Source organism: Rhipicephalus microplus, chromosome X (assembly GCF_043290135.1).
Source record: "Rhipicephalus microplus isolate Deutch F79 chromosome X, USDA_Rmic, whole genome shotgun sequence".
NCBI lineage: Eukaryota > Metazoa > Arthropoda > Arachnida > Ixodida > Ixodidae > Rhipicephalus > Rhipicephalus microplus.
Window position 1 is genome coordinate 473898881 of NC_134710.1, and position 20777 is coordinate 473919657.

At 40.5% G+C, this 20777-nt stretch overlaps 1 long non-coding RNA gene across 1 annotated transcript; it reads right to left on the reverse strand.

The window, feature by feature from the left end:
- Positions 1 to 834: 834 nt before the first annotated feature.
- Positions 835 to 14690, reverse strand: LOC142776695 (uncharacterized). The gene is made up of 4 exons (XR_012887723.1): positions 14441 to 14690; positions 11438 to 11547; positions 7864 to 8073; positions 835 to 3712 (listed from the first exon to the last, which is right to left on the reverse strand). It is a non-coding gene; the product is annotated as an uncharacterized LOC142776695 (long non-coding RNA).
- Between the last annotated feature and the right edge of the window lie 6087 nt (positions 14691 to 20777).

A 20777-nucleotide genomic window follows, 5' to 3' on the forward strand; every position in this document is an offset into this window, starting at 1 on the left:
TCCCATAGGCACGATCCAAACCTGCGACCACCGAATGACGTGTTCGATGACCTACCGCTGAGCTACGCTGACAGCTATCCCCCCAGCGCCTTTATAGGGTTTATATGTGAACTAAACGTGAGAGTGTCAGCAGCGCCACCAGAAGTCATGGCGGCGAGTGTGGGACAACCTTTTGAGCCTGTTTGGCGTCACGTAGCACATAAACTTGTTACGAGTGGGCAGTTGACCAATAGTCCCTCGTATACAACCTAAATGCACAAAGTCGGCCAGGACGAGATTCTAGTTAATGAATAAGGGAAGAAGTATAAACCTTAGGGCTCGTTTTTTCAGGTGTACACAACATTAATGAGATCAAACATACAATAATGCCGAGAAAAGTATAGGGGAAGATATTAAACCAAATTGTAAAGTGAATATAGAGAAAAGTGGGTGAAAAGATAACTTGCCCTGGGCAGGATCCGAACCTGCGACCATCGAATAACGAGTTCGATGCTCTACTACTGAGCTACCATGACAGCTCTCCCCCTAGCCACATTATAGGTTTCATTTCATATGTGAAATAAACGTGGGAGTGTCAGTCAGCTCCACCTATAGCTATGGGGCGAGTGTGGCACACTCTTTTGGACTCTTTGGCGTCACGTAGCACGTGAACTTGTTACGAGTGGGCAGCTGATTAATAGTTCCTTGTATACAACCTAAATTCACACAGTCTGCCAGAACGAGACTTTCATTAATGAATAAGGAAAGAAGTGTATACCTAATGGCTCGTTCTTCCATGTTTTTACACAATATTAGCAAGATCTAACAGACAATATTGCCAAGGGAAGTATAGGAGAAGATATTAGACCAAATTATAATGTAAATATGAAGAAAAGTGGGAGAAAAGATAACTTGCCGTGGACAGGATCTGAACCTGCGACCTTCGAATGACGCGCTCGATACTCTACCACTGAGCTACCACGACAGCTATCCACCCAGCCACTTTATAGGGTTTATATGGGAATTAAACGTGGAATGTCAGTCAGCGCCACCAGTAGCAATGGCAGCGAGTGTCGCACACTCTTTTGAGACTGTTTGGCGTCACGTAGCGTGTGAACTTGTTACGAGTGGGCAGCTGACCATTAGTCCCACGTATACAACCTAAACTCACAAAGTCTGTCAGTACGAGACTTTCGTTAATGAATAAGGAAAGAAGTGTACACCTAAGGGCTCGTTTTTGCATGTTTTTACACAATATTAGCGAGATCTAACAGACAATAATGCCAAGCGAAGTATAGGAGAAGATATTAGACCAAATTTTAATGTAAATATGAAGAAAAGTGGGTAAAAAGATAACTTGCCGTTAACAAAATCCGAACCTGCGACCTTATAATGACGAGTTCGGAGTTCTACCACTGAGCTACCATGACAGCTCTCCCCCTAGCCAAATTATAGGTTTCATTTCATATGTGAAGTAAACGTGGGAGTGTCAGTCAGCGCCACTTGTAGCGAGGGCGGCGAATGTGGCACACTCTTTTGAGCGTCTTTGGCGTCAGGTAGCACGTGAACTTGTTACGAGTGGGCAGCTGACCAATAGTCCCTCGTATACAACCTAAATGCACAACGTCTGCCAGTTAGAGACCCTCGTTAACGAATGAGGAACGAAGTGCATACCTGAGGGCTCGTTTTTTGTGTGTTTCCACAATATTATTGATATCAACTTTACAATATAGCCGAGGAAAGTATAGGGCAAGATATTAGACCAAATTGTAAGGTCAATATGAAGAAAAGTGGGTGAAAAGATAACTTGCCCTGGGCAGGATCTGAACCTGCGACCTTCGAAGGACGCGTTCGATACTCTACCACTGAGCTACCACGACAGCTATCCACCAAGCCACTTTATACGGTTTATATGTGAATTAAACGTGAGAATGTCAGTCAGCGCCACCTATAGCTATGGCGGCGAGTGTGGCACACTCTTTTGAGACTGTTTGGCATCACGTAGCACGTGAACTTGTTACGAGTGTGCAGCTGACCAATAATCTCTCGTATACAACCTAAATGCACAAAGTCTGCCAGTACGAGACCCTCGTAAATTAATAGGGAAACAAGTGTATACCTAAGGGCTCGTTTTTCTGTGTATTTACACAATATTAGCGAGGTCTAACAGACAATATTTCCAAGAAAAGTATAGAAGAATATATTAGACCAAATTTTATTGCAAATATGTAGAAAAGTAGGTGAAAAGATAACTTGCCGTGCGCAGGATTCAAACCTGCGCCCTTCGAATAACGTGTTCGATGCTCTACCACTGAGCTACCACGACAGCTATCCCCGCAGCCACTTCATAGGTTTTATATGTGAATTAAACGTGGGAGTGTCAGTCAGCGCCACCAGTAGCGATGGCGGCGAGTGTGGCACACTCTTTTCAGCCTGTTTGGCGTCACGTAGCACGTGAGCTTGTTACGAGTGGGCAGTTGACCAATATTCCCTCGTATACAACCTGAATTCACAAAGTCTGCCAGTAAGAGATTCCCGTTATTGTATAAGGAAAGAAGTGTATACCTAAGGGCTCGTTTTCCCGTGTTTTTACACAAAATAATGAGATCTAACAGACAATAATTCCAAGGAATGTATAGGGGAAGATATCAGACCAAATTGTAATGTAAATATGAGAAAAAGTGGATGAAAAGTTAACTTGCTGTGGGCAGTACCCAAACTTGCGACCTTCGAATAACGCGTTCGATGCTCTACCACCGAGCTACTACGACAGCTATCCACCCAGCCACTTTATAGGGTTTATATGGGAATTAAACGTGGGATTGTCATCCAGTGCCACCAGAAGTCATGGCGGCGAGTGTGGCACACTCTTTTGAGCCTGTTTGGCGTCACGTAGCACATCAACTTGTTAGGAGTGGGAAGTTGACCAATAGTCCCCTACTGAAACGTTCCGTAAGATGCGGAGACCTCACATACGGAATTATTGGAATATGGAAGACGTATGATGCGGACTCCCCATAAGACGTATGATGCGGACTCCTCATCTTATGGAAAGACGTATCATGCGGAAATAACTGAAATGTGTGCACGTTACGTCTGAATCTAGTGCAAAGCAATATAATGTGTAAATTCAATAGACGTCCACATCTTGAGTACATGCAATACTGTGTACAAATCACAATATTTCTTATATGTGCATGATGAGGGATTGAATCATCGGCATCTTACTAATTGTCGTGATGCGGAAGCAAAATTACCTTTTAAATAAAATACATTACAAAACTACTAAACATGCTAGCGATCATAAATGGTGGTTACATTGCAACACATTAATGCAGTGTTCTATGCAAGACTTAAAGAACTTATAAAGTTATTATTATCAATAGAGAAGCATTAATATACACATCAGCCCTGCTACAATCAATATGTTTTTTGTATTTGTCTGTATGCTCCAGCTGTGAATAGTGACATTGCAGTGTTGATCGTACACAAATGAGGTGACTGCACCACAATTTCACGAGCCCACCTAAGCCACAGGATGGTGGCACAATGTAACAGCAATTTTAGAACGAAATGTTTAAACATAGATAATAATTATAGCACTGTGAAAGTGTGGCGCTGTGTTTATCTCATGAATGCCTTGTGGAGATCGGCGAAATGCTGCTTGAGGCTCCGGCACCACTGTAAATTTCGAAGGTGACTGCGATAGAACTTATGTGTCCTTCATAGGCACCTAGAAATGAAAATAATTGGCACAAATAATGTCAGAGACACATGTTAGCACAATAGTTGACATGCACAAGAAATATAACACACAGAATGAAACTGAAAATTTAAGGCACACAATCCTTCATGTTATGCATATGTGAATAATAGAAGGAATGAGTGTATAAATTAGTTCTTCCACATAAAAAAACAGCATGCTTATCACATTGAAAATAACTAGGTTGTCACAATTTTCAATGGTGGAGATAATCTATTAATATGTCCTTATGAAATTATGATTTAAACGCTTCCTGCACAGTAAAACTTTAGGAACTGCAAGTGAAAGCTCTCAATGTTCATTTAATAGTGTGTGCATGTACATTTGCTGCCTTTATACTATACAGTTTGTGCACAAAATTGGCATCTTGAACAATTTTGAGAGTTAAACCTATGCAACCTATGAAGGTTAAAATTACCATGAAAGCAAGCAGGACCAGGCAGGTGCCTTAAAAAATCTGTGCAAGCCAGATAACTATAACCGAACTGCGCACATATAGGGGAGCAAGAGTAACAGAAATTCGGCTGCTGACCCACATGTCACGGTATCAAACCCCGGCTTCAATTCCGATGGAGGCAGAAATGCTGTAGGCATGTGTGCTCAGATTTGGGTGTACGTTAAAGAACCCCAAGTGGTCGAAGTTTCCAGTGCCCTCCACTACGGCGTCTCTCATAATCATATAGTGGTTTTCGGACGTGAAACCCCACACATAAATCAAGAATAACAGAAATAAACTGCCAACAGAAAAGTTGGGTGCATGTGCTATCTGTAAGTGCTTACACCTTACTACATACAGCATGTTCATTTCATTTTAAATACCGATATTGAAAATAACTGCTCTATTAGGAATGTAAAAGGTAAGGTAGAACTGAACGACTCTACAAAAAGTGACCCTATTATGACATCACGTTTTCTTAAAACAAAATTGACTAAGACTCTCAAATATCATTATGCAAAAAAAATCTTCAAAAGAACAATCAAGTTTGAAGTCATAATTATTTATATGGCTACTATGACTATAACCAAGAAATCGACCTCAACATGGCTAATGTTAGTTTTTAAGGCCTATGTTCACTAGACAATGAACTATACCACAAAAAGCACAGCGTTCAGGCAAAGCACCACACAAAAAAAGAAAGCAGTCCTTTTTGTTATTACCTACAATGCCTTTAAAATGGTATTTTTACCTCTACTTTCCGCTTTTTATCTAATTTTTATCTAAGTAACTGGTGTGAAACAAGTTAGCTGAAAATGCCCTGTGCCTCCAAAACCTGTTGGTTGAATCTGAATTTTTAAAATATGGTGAAGCTTGCACTAAATGAGGCTCCACAAGCCTTAGAACAGTGAGAACACATGACTCTTAGGTCTACTTTAGAGACTTGTGTTTTGTTTCTGGGCCTAAGCATAAAGACTTGGGCTTAACTGAATTGCTGCTAACAAACAAACGCTTTCGAAATTGCCCGAGCGTCAAAGGATGCTCAGCCATTTGTTGTTTTTTGCACTGGGCTATTCTACACCAAACATACAAACCATACTGCCTGGCGACCATCACAGATGTATAGTTTAAAAAATGATGGTAATTTACTCTTCTGAAAATAGGTATTTGCAGAAATGTTTTGAAGAGAAAAGAGTAGTGGTCACGTGGCTACCTTCAGAATTTCGCAGAATGTCGTGCGGGTATAATTTGTGAGAAAAATTTTAAAGTACTGCTTTTTCTTGCCATATCAAATTTGATCTACATATTAAGTAAAGATGCTTCTTAAAGTATTTGAAGTCAAGTAACATTAGTGCAATTTTTCTGCTACATAGGCTTTGAAAAATTCAGCCAAACTGTTTATTGTTTGCATTTCTTGTATGGCAATACTTCATTTTGTATGAATATTTGAGCCACAAATACTCGCTGCACAGAAGTTATATTTTACGAAAAAAAATAATGTTAGGCCCAGATTACAAATATCACTATATTATCGTTTTTGTCCACATTGAGATGCAATTTGAGCTGTGTGTTTGTCTAATTGAAAATTACTTTTATATGTAAGTTGAAAGCAAATAAACAATTCTTGTTACATGGCAAGTGTTATCATCACAATTTTTGTTTAAATGAGGAAAATGATTTTTGAAGACTCCTATTGAGGGCCATGGGGAACTTCGGAACGGAAGCTGTCGTACATCAAATGCAGAAAACAGCCATCATAAGAAAACTTCAAAAATTCATTTCTACTTTAAGACAAAGTGTAATCATATAACTTGCCATATAAAGAGAACTGCTTCCTGGTTTTTGATGTGGCGAAAAAATTGGACCAATATTACTGAGCTTCATGCACTACACACAATCACCTTTACTTAATACCAAGACCGAATTTGGTGTAGAAAAGGCAGTATTTTTGAAACACTTTACTTTTTAAAAACAACACCCAGACGACATCCTGGGAAGTCCAGAAGGCACCAACGTGGCCTAATATTTTGTTCTCTGCGATATACTTTAGCATTTTGCTGTTTTCAGAAAAATACAGTAAACGAGCACAATATTTTTTTTTTCAAAACACATTTAGGACGAATGGCAAAATGGCTGGGATGTTTGATGCGTAATTGCCTCACTGCCAGCATTTATTCTTCCGAAGCTCAAGCTATCACCTCTCTGTTACTGCCTCCCTCACATACAATGCCTGCATAGGAAAGAAAAAGAAAGGCAGGTCCGACAAAGTTCACAATGCAAGATATTTTCATGTTGGATAAATTCATTACCATAAACAGCAGCAAAATAACATTCATTTTGAGTAGTCCAAGACACAAGCTATATACCAGCATACTAAGAGCCAAGCACAAACTTTTCAATTGAACATGTGTGGTGATAGACAGGAAGCACTTATTGCAAGACTGATCAGTCTGTAATTACCTAAATCAAGTACAATGCACTGTTCAATCCAACACCACATAGGCATCTTTGCTATAGCAAAGCCATGTGTCCTTGATTCATGCACTAGATGGGACAATGCAAATGTAACAAAAAAGGTGAAAAAAGAAAACAAGGGGAAAAAAAGAAGAAAAGGGGGGATGCAAAGTAGGAGCAGTGTAGCACTACTTTTACTTTGCATTCCCCTTTTTTTCCTTTTTTTATTTTCTATCATTTATCTTTTTTTTTGCTTCCCTTACCCCCAACCTCCGACAGGAGAACACTTTGTATCAGCGCAACCTAACTTGAAAAGAAGCAAGGGCTGCACTCTTCTGCGTTATAGGTTTTTTTTTTCAGACAAACATTTCCAACAGGCACACACGCCTATACCAAAAGATGATGTCATTACTGACCCCATTTAAACTAACACGCCAAGGATGACAAGGTAACTTCTAAAAAATAGGTCCTCCTATCGCAACATCGGCCAGCCTGTCTGAAGCACTTCTACTGTTCACCCTGATTACTAGATGTTTCCATCTGTCGACTCACATCTTCATTTTGGATAACACTAAGACGAGCTTACATTGATGAATACCCACGAAAGTTTAGTGATGTATCATGTATGAGATTAAGACACTCTGTTAAAAAATTATTGATAGCTTGCTTCCAGGCTTTTTATACTTTAGCCTAAAACTTCGTAATGTCTTCTATGCACATTAACCAGATTGACAACGTAATGCACAACATGCTTAAGAATACTGCGAGGAACATGATAACAACAAAACGACCGGCCACCCAAATTTTTCGCTGTACATGTTTATAAAATGTTCATGTACCCCAAACGAGGTACTTATGATACAAGCCGAAAAACCTACAAGTAGGGCCTTGGAGCCTTCTGGAAGTAGACGTGTTGCATTTTTTCTGTGGAGGACTTTACACCCATAAGTGAGGAACAAAACTGCTATATAATGAAGAATGTTGGCAGCTATCAGTTATAGAAAAACCTAATGCAGCTAATCTTCCCCGACACATCTGTACATTTAGAGAGGTGACGTAGCTTCTGTGATTGTGGCAGTAACTCCAACATGACCAGTGCGAAAATTGGCACTACTTGGCTAGACAAATGTCCACACATGCCTGCCCGACACCCTCTAGCCATCCTGGCTGAATCTGACACATGATTTCTTAACTGCTGGCTGGACAAAAACAAAACCACTGAAGCACTCACAATACACAGCGTGAAGTTCCTCTAGAGTGGTCAACTTCGTCTTCTGCGATGAAAGAGCAGCACAGTGTACTGATAAGGCACTTCTTGCAATGGTTTTCAATGCCACACAGTGACCTTGCTGTTCCTGTCGAAGAGAGCTTCGGGAGCTTGGAGGGTGCTTGCTCTTTTCTGGGGGCTGCTGCCGCTCCTCGTTTTCTGCTCAAGGTCAACCTGCATAAAGTTGTAGACGAGGCTTTAAGAATTGTAGATAATGATATACAAATTTTCGCTGAACACACATTTCCTCGTGGCACACTGAAGAATTTCTTATAAAACTTGAGGCCTCGCATATGCAAACATTTACAATCGATCCGAAGATGCACTCGACTCTAAAGGAGCAAGTTTGTTATGTAGTGTATATAAAGAAAGGCCATTCAGCACAACCACAACTACAGTTGCACACGAAAACGACATTTTACACGATCCTGTTTATTCACATGGTCCATTTTATTTTATTTAGATCTGGTCTGCATGAACTCTTGAACCGGGCACCATATAGGTTGAAAGACACACACAGAGTTTGAGACAAACCTAGTTTCCCATGGAGCATCCTCTTGCACTATAACAACACATCTCAATCTAGTTAGTTGGTCAGAACGAGGTGAAAACAGCTCGCACTTGAAAAGCACGGGCAGAAGGAATGACGCCTGCACCCTGTGCTCCCTGTACATTCTCGTTGAGGGTGCAGTTTTCACCTTGATTGATATGTGGGGTTTAACGTCCCAAAACCACCATATGATTATGAGAGACGCCGTAGTGGAGGGTTCCGGAAATTTCGACCACCTGGGGTTCTTTAACATGCACCAGCAGTTTTCACCTTATCCTTATGCATTTTCGCATTTATAGCATTGTTCGCTGCATAATCTTTGTGGCGTTAAAGTGTGTGATACATTCATGCGTATCCCATGTAATTTATAAAAATAGAATACAAGATAGCTTGATTCAAAAATAACAAAGTGCATCCAGCGCCATGTCCTGTAGCCATTCTTTAGGCAAGTGGCAGAATGATTTATTCTTCAAAACATATCTTACTTGTAACCACTATAAGAGCTAACTCGTACACTGGCACACTCTGTTTGCCTCTTCAGATTATAAGGTACCTTTTTTACACCAGAAAATCTTCAAGAAGAATAGAAGTGTTGTAATTGTGAAGAAAGAAAAGTAGAAGAAAAAAAGATAACCTGCCCTGTACAGAGACCGAGTCTGCGAACTTCGAATAACATGTCCGATGCTCTATCAACTGAGCTACCATGGCGGCTATCCCTCTTCCATTTTGTACGGTATATATGTGCATTTATACATCTAAGAGTCACTCAGCTCTGCCTGTTACCATTATGGCGAGTGTGGGACACCTTTTTTTGCCTACTGGCAATTACATTACGATTGCAATTACGTTACGATTACTTCCAATATCCCTATACTTCTTTAGCAGCATTATGCATCTGTCAGTTCTCAGAAAATCTGCTAGTCACAGGGGGAGGCAATAGTTTGCCCTCCCACCTAAATGCATGTACTTGAACACATGCACAACTGATCAAAAAAAAACAAGTCACACACCGCTAAGATTACTGAGATTCACTGTTTCGGATCCATGAGTAAAGGAAAGAACTATAAATTTAAGGGTTTGTTGTCTTTGTTCAACACATTATAATGAGAACTAGCAGAAAATGATGCCAAACAAACTATAGGGGAAGTTATCAAAAGTAATTTTAACAAAATTGTGAAAAGAAAAGTGAACAAAAACGTAACTTGGCAACGTTTTTTGACAATTGAATTGACATTACTTTTTATAACATTCCTTTACTTTACTGGGTAATGTTGTCGGGTAATTCTTATTATTAGAGTGGTGAGTAGGCTGACAAAAAAAGTATATGGCATTGATACTTCCTTTGAACACCTAAAAGTTTGAGGACCTTAAAAGAGCGGAAGGTACTTTGAGTAGACCAGTTTATTTAGTTGGAGCGAAAAAAAAAACGTACACACATTTTTACCTGGCTTTTTAACCTATTTTGAGACATAAAAGTGTATGCTGCCAGTAATGTTAAGTACCATTACTTTTGTCGCACTATGCACTGTAGCAGGTGTAGTTAGAGTGGTGATAGTGAAGGATTAATCAAGCACGCCACCAACTGCGTTCACATCAATGGTCGCGTATTTTAAAAATAAACCTGCTGTATAGTAAAAAAAATTTTAGAGCATTTATGATTTTATCCAAATCAAGTTAAACCGACTGGGTAAGCAAACCATTTGCATGAAATCAAAAGGCATAAAGTGATTCATGTATTATAACTATGTGAACAATTTCAGCAATGCAGGGCAAAGTGACAACAGTTCTGTTAAAAACCCCTCTCATTATAACATGCATGAAAACCACCACACCAGAATATTTTATAGTGCATGTAATATCGAGACTACTAGACTGTCTATTGACCTTTTAGAAGAAGGGTATCTCCTTCACGTTCAAGGGGCAACCACTTAGCCTTATCCTGAGCTTTTCTGTGAATATTTCCTGAATTTCAGATATCATTAGGATTGATTTAGAAAGAACAGATTTTGCTTACGCATTGAAACCTAGTTCTGTATGTAACTGCAATTATGGGTGCCAAACCATCTCCAATTAATTTTTAACATTTAACTTATTTTTTAACTGCAGCAGCACAACTAGCTATGGATGCCCAAAAATAGCTAGAAACAATACCTTTACCTCTTTGAGCCTTTCGGAAGTGTTCAGCTTCTCAATGCTCACCTTACAACATTTTTTTTAAAATACGTGTTTGTGTGCCCACTGCTCTTGCTCCTTGTACAGTGAGGAGGAACACATGGCAAGAAGAAACAAGAAAGAAGCATAGCGAAAAAAAGCAAAATAAGTGAGGACTTCTTTTGTATCGTACAATGTGTGTAACATTACTATTGCGACAGCATATAGACAAATTATCACGGCTATGCATCCATTGTAGAGTCATACACAGCTGCAACACCATGACTAAATTTCAACCTTGTGTTGGTTTAGGATCCCTTTATAGTGGCAAGCTAATGATATCTGCTGTTGTTTGGCACATACTAAGATGAAGTGAAATGTGATATGGTAATCTCATTCAGAATGCACGTCATGTGGCTTCATTGTATATATGGCCACAAGTAACTCTGGTTGCAAAGCAATATGGCAGAGCCTAAACAGACGTCACCGACCACTCCAATCTGAACTTGCCTTTGCTACTTGCCCATTATCATCCCAGCAAAAAATGAATAATTGAGTCTGCTGCAGATATGTGCTAGCTTATGCTAAGGACCAAGTATGAAGGGTGTTTTGTCATTATTGAGATCAGTTATTTCTTCAAGAACACTTGCTGTCAAACACAAATACATTGCTGTCGAAGCGTCAAGACTCAAATATAAAGCAAAAAGAAGTGTCTCTTTAAAAATTACAGGCCACAAGGCAAGATAAATATTTGATATACTTGGGATGTAAGGCACGCACAAGAGGTGCTGCCATATTATACTTTTCCTTGTGTTGAAACCTGCTTGCTTTACCCACCCAACACATCTGTAAAGATGCCGTTAAAACACCAAGGAGCTGATGCAGCAAGGTTGAACACATGTCCAGGGATTCCACCATTCCTAGGCAGCCCTACAGCATCCACAGTCCTGCAACCATTTGTAAGATAAATATAGTTCTACCAAAAGTTCTTGGTTTACAGAGACACATGCAAGACGCATAACCACTCTATAGGAAACTTGCATGATAATGCGCTGGGTAGCAAAACGGATACCAATATCAAGTATCCCGGCCTGCCGCTTCTTTCTTTCCGTTCTTAATTAATCAATCCATGGTTAATAAAGGTTCCCCCATTGCGAAGTGTACTGGCAGTCCGGTGAAGAATTGCAATGTATTTCAAACACAGTCCGATTCATGGCAAGTAAGCATGCAATAGGGTTTTGTCAGCTGTTCGAGAAAAGAGCATGAAGTTTAGCTAAAACCCATGTTTCTTATAAACACCATTCAGTTTGATATAAAAGTTGTGAGAATTATGTAAAGGAACACGGATTCATGTTTAATCAATGATTTCTTATAATGTACTTATATGATTGCAACTAACTGAATATGAAACGATAATTTTTGCTGGAGAATTTAGAGTTATGAACACTATCGCACTTGCCAGCTGCATCTTGTCCAAAACAGCGGCAAGATAGGCTAGTTTCTGTAGGTGAGCAGTAATGAGCAGTGCAAAGTAACAACAAGAAACACCAGTAACAACAGTATGGGGCAAGCACAGACTGCCAACTGTATACATTATTACACAAAAGTTGGCCTGAATATCAGTCAGACAACTTGTACAAATGAAGGTCCAGTTGGGCATGAACAAGTTACGAAATCAAAAATGCCTGCTTTCACTAACAGGACCCTCATTCACATGAAGTATGCAGCGATAGGCCCCTACCGAGATACGTCACAGCATGATGTCACTGGCACATGTAAAAGGTGTGGCTGGAAAAAACACACCTGCTGGTGGCTCAGCCCGGTTCAGTCGTGCGGTGTTTGGGGCAAGTTTTAATTTTTCAAAGCTTACACTTCACGTTACAATGTCGACATTAGCTGTAGTATGTGTCAGCAAAAAACATCCACCTGTGTGGTAATCTATGTGGTAAAATATTTGCCACGCTGTCTGTTTATCTTGAAGTGAACACACGTGGTGGCCTGTGCGAGCAACAGCGGCATAGTCTTCTAAAATGTGCACTGTTGATTGCGGCATGTAGTGTGCATTGTAAAGTATTGAGAATATCAGTTCAACTGAGAATACTGTGTGTGGTGTGTGCAGTGTCAATAACAATGTGTCTTGTTTGAGAAGACGTTAGCACTCATGGCAGGGACCGGTCGATGAAAAAACTTGATTCGACATTTTAGTCAAGGTAAATATGCACTTGACGCGACCATCTGCGAGTGGGTACATCTCGGTGTTTGCACTGTTTGCAGAAAAAAATTGCAAGGTCACCGGGCTGGATGATACCATTTGCTGAAGCTGCATGTATGAATCGCCCCGACGAGTACGCAAGCTCAATAAAGGTATAACTCGTTTTATCGAAGGCCTCATATGTCTTCATGTAGTAAGCAGAGATTCTTGTTTCACATATACTCAGTACCTTTACCGCTTGATATTCATGAAGTGACAATGCAAACAACAAGTTTGTTTGTTAGGTCGTAAGGGAGCAATGTAAATATGCAAATAAGTTGTACGTGTCAGATGCAGCGATGTAACTGCACAAAAGATTACGTATATATTAGGCTACAGGTTTAGAATCGCATACATCTCGGTGGTCTATCAGGAACGTTACAAACAACTTCCTTGCCAACCAGCCCTTGCACAGAGGGAGGGAATGGCTGGCACGGTGCTCGAAGTGACGTCACACTATTTGCAAACATAGAGAGGTTTCTTACTTAGGCAACATTTTGCACAATATATTTTTTAGATGCAAGACTGTACTCATCCACAATGATCATACTGATGTCTTTTGTAGTTACTTTGTGCTGTGAGTTACTAGGCATTTAGTCTCCATGATCTTTAAAAGCGAATTTCAGTGTTCTCTCTCATATTGCTGACAACTGTGTTGTTGCATAAATTGGGCAAAAAAGCAACACAGAAAGGCTGTCACAATAATACACCAACATGGGTATTCTCCTGCAAACAAAAGTCGGCACTGGTCCTGTCATTACCCGTCTTCCTTCTCTCTTTGCCTTGTTTGTGCTGAAACAGCCAAACACCTGATGAGTTAGATGAGAAATATTAATGCATCAAAACTATAAGTGCTTGCATCAGCAACTACACAACAGCGTGATAACCGCACCCCTGCCACACAGCAGCGAAACATATTTTGAACAGGCTGGCAGTGTATTATTTTATAAAAAGCAACTCTGGCAGATTACAAAATCTCACATTGTGCATGCAAGTTTTCTTCAAAGTCAGGCGTACAATGTAGGTGCTGGCCGGTACATTATTAGTTACAAGCAAAGGCGTCTTGCAGGTACACATGCAGATTACACGAACACCTCTCTCTCTCTACACTAGGCACACACATTATATCTTTTAACAAGCACACGCCACTGTTTAGGGGCATAATAACGCTCTAACGTGAACATATGCTAATCAACCCACTTAGGCGGTTGGCTAGGTGAATCTAGCCAAGTTACAAATTGTATCGCCCGCGAACGTAAACAAAATGCTGCTTTGCATCAAATGGCACTGCAGGCGTCGTTTAATCAAGAACGTAGCAAGCGCCATGTGCGTCTTCCTCACTACATTGCACATATGAAAAAAATCGATCACCATACACATGCATGTTGCCGCAGTTGTCTCGAATTAGCTCCAGTAAGGCCGCGCCGATGCGCCATGGCTCTGCTGGCGTTAGCATTGTCAAAGCGAATCGGCAACCGCACTCGCAAAGGCGCGTAATGTTGCCGTTTCACGACGCTTCGTTCGAGTGCAGCAACACACACTTGCACAGAGTGGCATACTTGGTCTACATAAAAAAGTGTCCCTCTTACCTTTAGTTTCTTTCACACTGTCCTGAGGGAAGCGACCACAGGCGTCAGCCGTCACCTCGGAGTCCTTCGAGCACCCGCCCAACCCACCGATTCCTTGGACGACTCGCTCTTGATTCGCACTCGAACAACTGCGGGAATAGGGCTCAATCTTAGAACATCACACGAACGAGGAACTGCGCTTCCTTGCGTAAATTTAACATTTCGTACTCTCGTGTGTAGCAGCGCGAACACATAGACGCACCGAAACGGCATGCCCACGAAAACAAAGAAGACAAACAACATGTGGCTTTAGCTGTGAATGGATTTGACTTAGATATCTGTGTGAGGAAAATAAAAAAAACATCTGTCGCTGCTATAAACTGAAAAAATCTATGTTATCTGGCAAAATAACTTTAAATGTGATAAACGGTTATTCAAAAAACAAGTTACAACTTATGAATATTTTCCAGGTCTTTGTTTTGTTTTTGTTCTAGCAGACGACAGCTTCCTACTGCTTCTACGACAGACGTAGTGCGGTTTCACGTTCGGTGCGTGTCGCCGACGCAAAGCTCTACAGTAGTGATATCAGAGTTATCAATTCTCAATGAATTATAGGATGGCTAGAAAGCAGTAACATTTTGACATAGTGCAGTACGAAATCATTCAAGGTATGACATTTCTTTGCTCTGAAGCAAATCGAAGCAAGCCGGCCGGCGCAATCAGCTGATGTCGCCACTACGCAAGGCATGGTCGTGCGCAATAGCGTCGCGCCCCGTGCTCGATTTGTCATCAAGCGATAGAGCTACTAAGTGGAATACAGCTAGATGCAGGGATTAATGGCGTATCACTCTAATTCCCTGTGGTGGCCGACTCAATCGCAAGAGAGCCCCGGGAAACAAGCTTCAACTGCTCAAGCTTGTGTGTGGGTGTAAAAATACTTGTTTTCATCCGCGGCGGGGCAGCAATCTATAGTTGAAAGACATGCGAAAAGCATATGACGAATATACAATCCCAAAACATATGCACACAACAATAGATACTATCGCATATCGTACATATATATGCCAACACATAGCGTGTAAAAAGCAAATTTATATACATAACTTTAACTCAGTGCACTCCTCAGCGCGAATAGCTTAGCAAGCTAACACACTCAGTTCACGTACGCGAGTCGTACTGAGAGGCGCAGGTTCGAGTCCCGCAAGTGTAATTTTTCTTCAACGTTTTTATTGTACTGCTATTTTTTCTAATGCCTTAGGTTCTAAAACAAAATAAAAGCAATATTGCGTTCTAGTACGTATGTGAGACTGTGTTTTTTGCGCAACAGTTATTAGTATTTTTATTTTCGTTATCAATTTTTTTATTTATTTCATAATATAACAAAATTAAGGACTAAGGGGAACATTGGGTCTGCTTGATTGTGAAGGGACTCGAGAAGTGAGAAAACTCAAACCAAAAAATTTATTTGAGAAAAAACTGAGCATTTCACAGCCGGACCAGTTTCTTCAAGGGTAGGCCCTAGGTATGCACGAGACTTGCTATATGACTCATCTCAAGCTGTGGCAGTTGAGGGAAGGCAATATCACCGAGAAGAAGTTCCAAAAATTTGGTTGATGTTTTTTGATTCCTCCAAAATAAGGGCTGAACAATTGTGATCGAGCCAAACCAAGAATTGCGGGCACGAAGTCATGAGACAGAAAATGAGTAATGTTGATTGTTTGAAAAATTGCCCTTAATAAAAGGAAGAGTTATGGAGTGCTACGTAGCTTAACTCGCAGTAGGAATTTTATATATATATATATAGATAGTTTAAAATGGACAATGTTGCACACACAGACGTTTAAATTTCTTTGCAGCACAGTTGAAGCATCTATGTAGAACTGAAGCATCAAGAGAAGCTCATGCGTCCTCACTTTATTGCGCTTTACATAGCTTGTAGGCGTCCATGCAGCCATGATATGACATATTTTAAAGCATTTGTTTAACCTATAATCTTCCTATTCATTAAAGCTGGCCCATAAGTTTTGTAATTGAAGCGTAATCTGGATGGTGGTCTGAAACAATGCTTTTGAAAATTTCAAAACGACCCAGCTCTATACACGACCATCCGTGCATCAGTGATAAGCACCATTATGTGTTTGTACATATCAGTTGTGCTCTCATACTTAATTATTTTTCTGACCACTCCCTCTGCCCCTACCTCGTTTCTGTCGTGAAGCTGTGGCAAGTTGTGTATAGTTGTATTTATATTGTAGGAGCACATACTATCAATAAAAATTATTTTTAGGCTAAGTGCAATTAGTTTTCATAGATTTTAATTTCTTTTGTCGGTGCTCAGGAGAGCTAAGCTCATGGTCGATATTTTAAAATGACATTTCTTTTTGCCAATGTTAATGAGAACAGTTTAATAATTATTGACAAGTTCATTCACATTGAATTTACTTCTCATTATTATTGTTTCTACCAAAAAACGAGCCCTTAAAATTATGCTTTTTTTGCTTGATTTGTTTTCATGTGACAGCATGCAAGTAAAATGACAGTTATTGTCATTCCTTGTGAATGACACATTTTCCGTGTGACACACTTTAGCACCTGGTCATCTGCAGAAGTTGTATTCATTCTGGAAAAGGGCGAACAGCGGTGACTGACAACACAGACTAGCCTGCGTTATTCTTTTGTACTATATATGTCACTGTGCATTCATTTATAACTTTATAGAGCTCGGATTTCCTGCTGAAAATGTGACAACAACTGTAGAGTTTCCACATTTTTGCAACAATCCACATGCCTTTCATACACTATTGCACATTTCCGTAAGCACCTTAAAATCTGTATATTTTGGTAAGACCTTACATTCTGCATTTTCCTTATGCAAGCTTCTGTACACTCCATACACTTTCCTTATCCTTCCATATCTTCAATCATGAACTCTCCGTATGCTCCATAAGTTTCCTTATCGTTCCTCGTCCTTCCATATACTCCATAACAAACGTTCCATATATGCCATACATTTTCCTTATCTTTCCGTATACTCCATAAAAAGCGTTCCGTATGCGCATACCATTTCCTTATCCTTCCTTATACTCCATGAGAAGCTTTCCGTAAATGCAATACGACTTCCGTATATTACCATAAAACTCCATATTTTTTCCGTATGTACATAAAGAAATGTTACGGAGTCCATATATTTTCCGTAAGACTTCATACGGAACGTTTCAGTAGGGTCTATTTTATAAAACCTAAATGCACAAAGTCGGCCAGTACGAGATTCTAGTTAATGAATAAGGGAAGAAGTATAAATCCAAGGGCTCGTTTTCCCGTGCTTTTACACAATATTAATGAGATCCAACAGACAATCTAGCCGAAGAAAGTATAGAAAAGATATTAGACCAAATTGTATTGTCCTTATGAAGAAAAGTAAGTGAAAAGATAATTTACCATAGGCAGGATCCAAACCTGCGACCATCAAATGACGTGTTCGATGATCTACCGCTGAGCTACGATGGCAGTTATCCCTCCAGCGCCTTTATAGGGTTTATATGTGAACTAAACGTGAGAGTGTAAGCCAGTGCCACCAGAAGTCATGGTAGCGAGTGTGGCACACTCTTTTGAGCCTGTTTGGCGTCACGTAGCACATAAACGTGTTACGAGTAGGCAGTTGACCAATAGTCCCTCGTATACAACCTAAATGCACAAAGTCGGCCAGTACGAGATTCTAGTTAATGAATAGGGAAAAAATTTTGTACCTTAGGGCTCGTTTTTCTTTGTTTTTACACAATAATAATGAGATCTAACAGAGAATAATGCCGAGGAAAGTATAGGGAAAGATATTAGACCAAATTGTAAGGTCAATATGAAGAAAAGTGGGTTGAAAGATAACTTGCTGTGGACAGGATCCGAACCTGCGACCTTCTATTGACGCGTTCGAAGTTGTACCACTGAGCTACCATGACAGCTCTCCCCCTAGCCGCAATATAGGTTTATAGGTAGCCATGGCAGTGAGTGTGGCCCACTGTTTTGAGCCTCTATGGCGTCACGTAGCACGTGAACTTGTTACGAGTGGGCAGCTAACCAATAGTCCCTCGTATACAACCTAAATGCACAACATCTGCCAGTGAGAGACTCTTGTTAAGGAATGATAAACGAAGTGTATACCTGAGGGCTCGTTTTTCGTGTGTTTCCACAATAATAATGATATCAAAATTTTAATAATGCCGAGGAAAGTATAGGGAAAGATAATAAACCAAATTGTAAGGTCAATATGTAGAAAAGTGGGTGAAAAGATAATTTTCCGTAGGCAGTAACCAAACCTGTGACCTTTGAATGACGCGTTCGATGCTCTACTACAGAGCTACCAGGACAGCTATCCCCCCAGTCACCTTATAGGAATTATATGTGAATTAAACGTGAAAGTATCAGTCAGTGCCACCAGTAGCGATGGCGGCGAGTGTGGCACACTCTTTTCAGCCTGTTTGGCGTCACGTACCACGTGAACTTGTTAGGAGTGGGCAGCCCATTAATAGTCCCTCGTATACAACCTAATCTCACAAAATCTGCCAGTACGAGACCCTCGTCAATGAATAAGGAAAGAAGTGTATACCTAAGGGCTCGTTTTACCGTGTTTTTACACAATATACTGAGATCTAACAGACAATAATTCCAAGGAATGTATAGGGGAAGATATCAGACCAAATTTTAATGTAAATATAAGGAAAAGTGGGTGAAAAGATAACTTGCTGTGGGCAGGATCTGAACCTGCGACCTTCGAATGACGCGTTCGATACTATACCACTGAGCTACCACGACAGCTACCCACCCAGCCACTTTATAGGGTTTATATGTGAATTAAACGTGGGAATGTCAGTCAGCACCACCAGTAGCCTTGGCGGCGAGTGTGGCACACTCTTTTGAGACTGTTTGGCATCACGTAGCACGTGAACTTGTTACGAGTGGGCAGCTGACCAATAGTCCCTCGTATACAACCTAAATGCACAAAGTCTGCCAGTACGAGACCCTCGTTAATTAAAAAGAAAACAAGTGTATACCTAAGGGCTCGTTTTTCCGTGTTTTTACACAATATTAGTGAGATCTAACAGACAATATTACCAAGGAAAGTATAGGGGAAGATATTAGACCAAATTTATTGTAAATATGTAGAAAAGTAGGTGAAAAGGTAACTTGCCGTGCGCAGGATTCAAACATGCGCCATTCGAATGACGCGTTCGATGCTCTCTCACTGAGCTACCACGACAGCTATCCACCCAGCCACTTTATAGGGTTTATATGTGAATTAAACGTGGGAATGTCAGTCAGCGCCACCAGTAGCTTTGGCGGCGAGTCTGGCACACTCTTTTGAGGCTGTTTGGCATCACGTAGCACGTGAACTTGTTACGAGTGGGCAGCTGACCAATAGTCCCTCGTATACAACCTAAATGCACAACATCTGCCAGTTAGAGACTCTTGTTAAGGAATGATAAACGAAGTGTATACCTGAGGGCTCGTTTTTCGTGTGTTTCCACAATAACAATGATATCAAAATTTTAATAATGCCGAGGAAAGTATAGGGAAAGATAATAAACCAAATTGTAAGGTCAATATGATGAAAAGTGGGTGAAAAGATAATTTTCCGTAGGCAGTAACCAAACCTGTGACCTTTGAATGACGCGTTCGATGCTCTACTACAGAGCTACCAGGACAGCTATCCCCCCAGTCACCTTATAGGAATTATATGTGAATTAAACGTGAAAGTATCAGTCAGTGCCACCAGTAGCGATGGCGGCGAGTGTGGCACACTCTTTTCAGCCTGTTTGGCGTCACGTACCACGTGAACTTGTGACTAGTGGGCAGCCCATTAATAGTCCCTCGTATACAACCTAATCTCACAAAATCTGCCAGTACGAGACCCTCGTCAATGAATAAGGAAAGAAGTGTATACCTAAGGGCTCGTTTTACCGTGTTTTTACACAATATATTGAGATCTAACAGACAATAATTCCAAGGAATGTATAGGGGAAGATATCAGACCAAATTTTATTGTAAATATAAGGAAAAGTGGGTGAAAAGATAACTTGCTGTGGGCAGGATCTGAACCTGCGACCTTCCAATGACGCGTTCGATACTATACCACTGAGCTACCACGACAGCTATCCACCCAGCCAATTTATAGGGTTTATAAGTGAATTAAACGTGGGAATGTCAGTCAGCGCCACCAGTAGTCTTGGCGGCGAGTGTGGCACACTCTTTTGAGACTGTTTGGCATCACGTAGCACGTGAACTTGTTACGAGTGGGCAGCTGACCAATAGTCCCTCGTATACAACCTAAATGCACACAGTCGGCCTGTACGAGATTCTCGTTAAT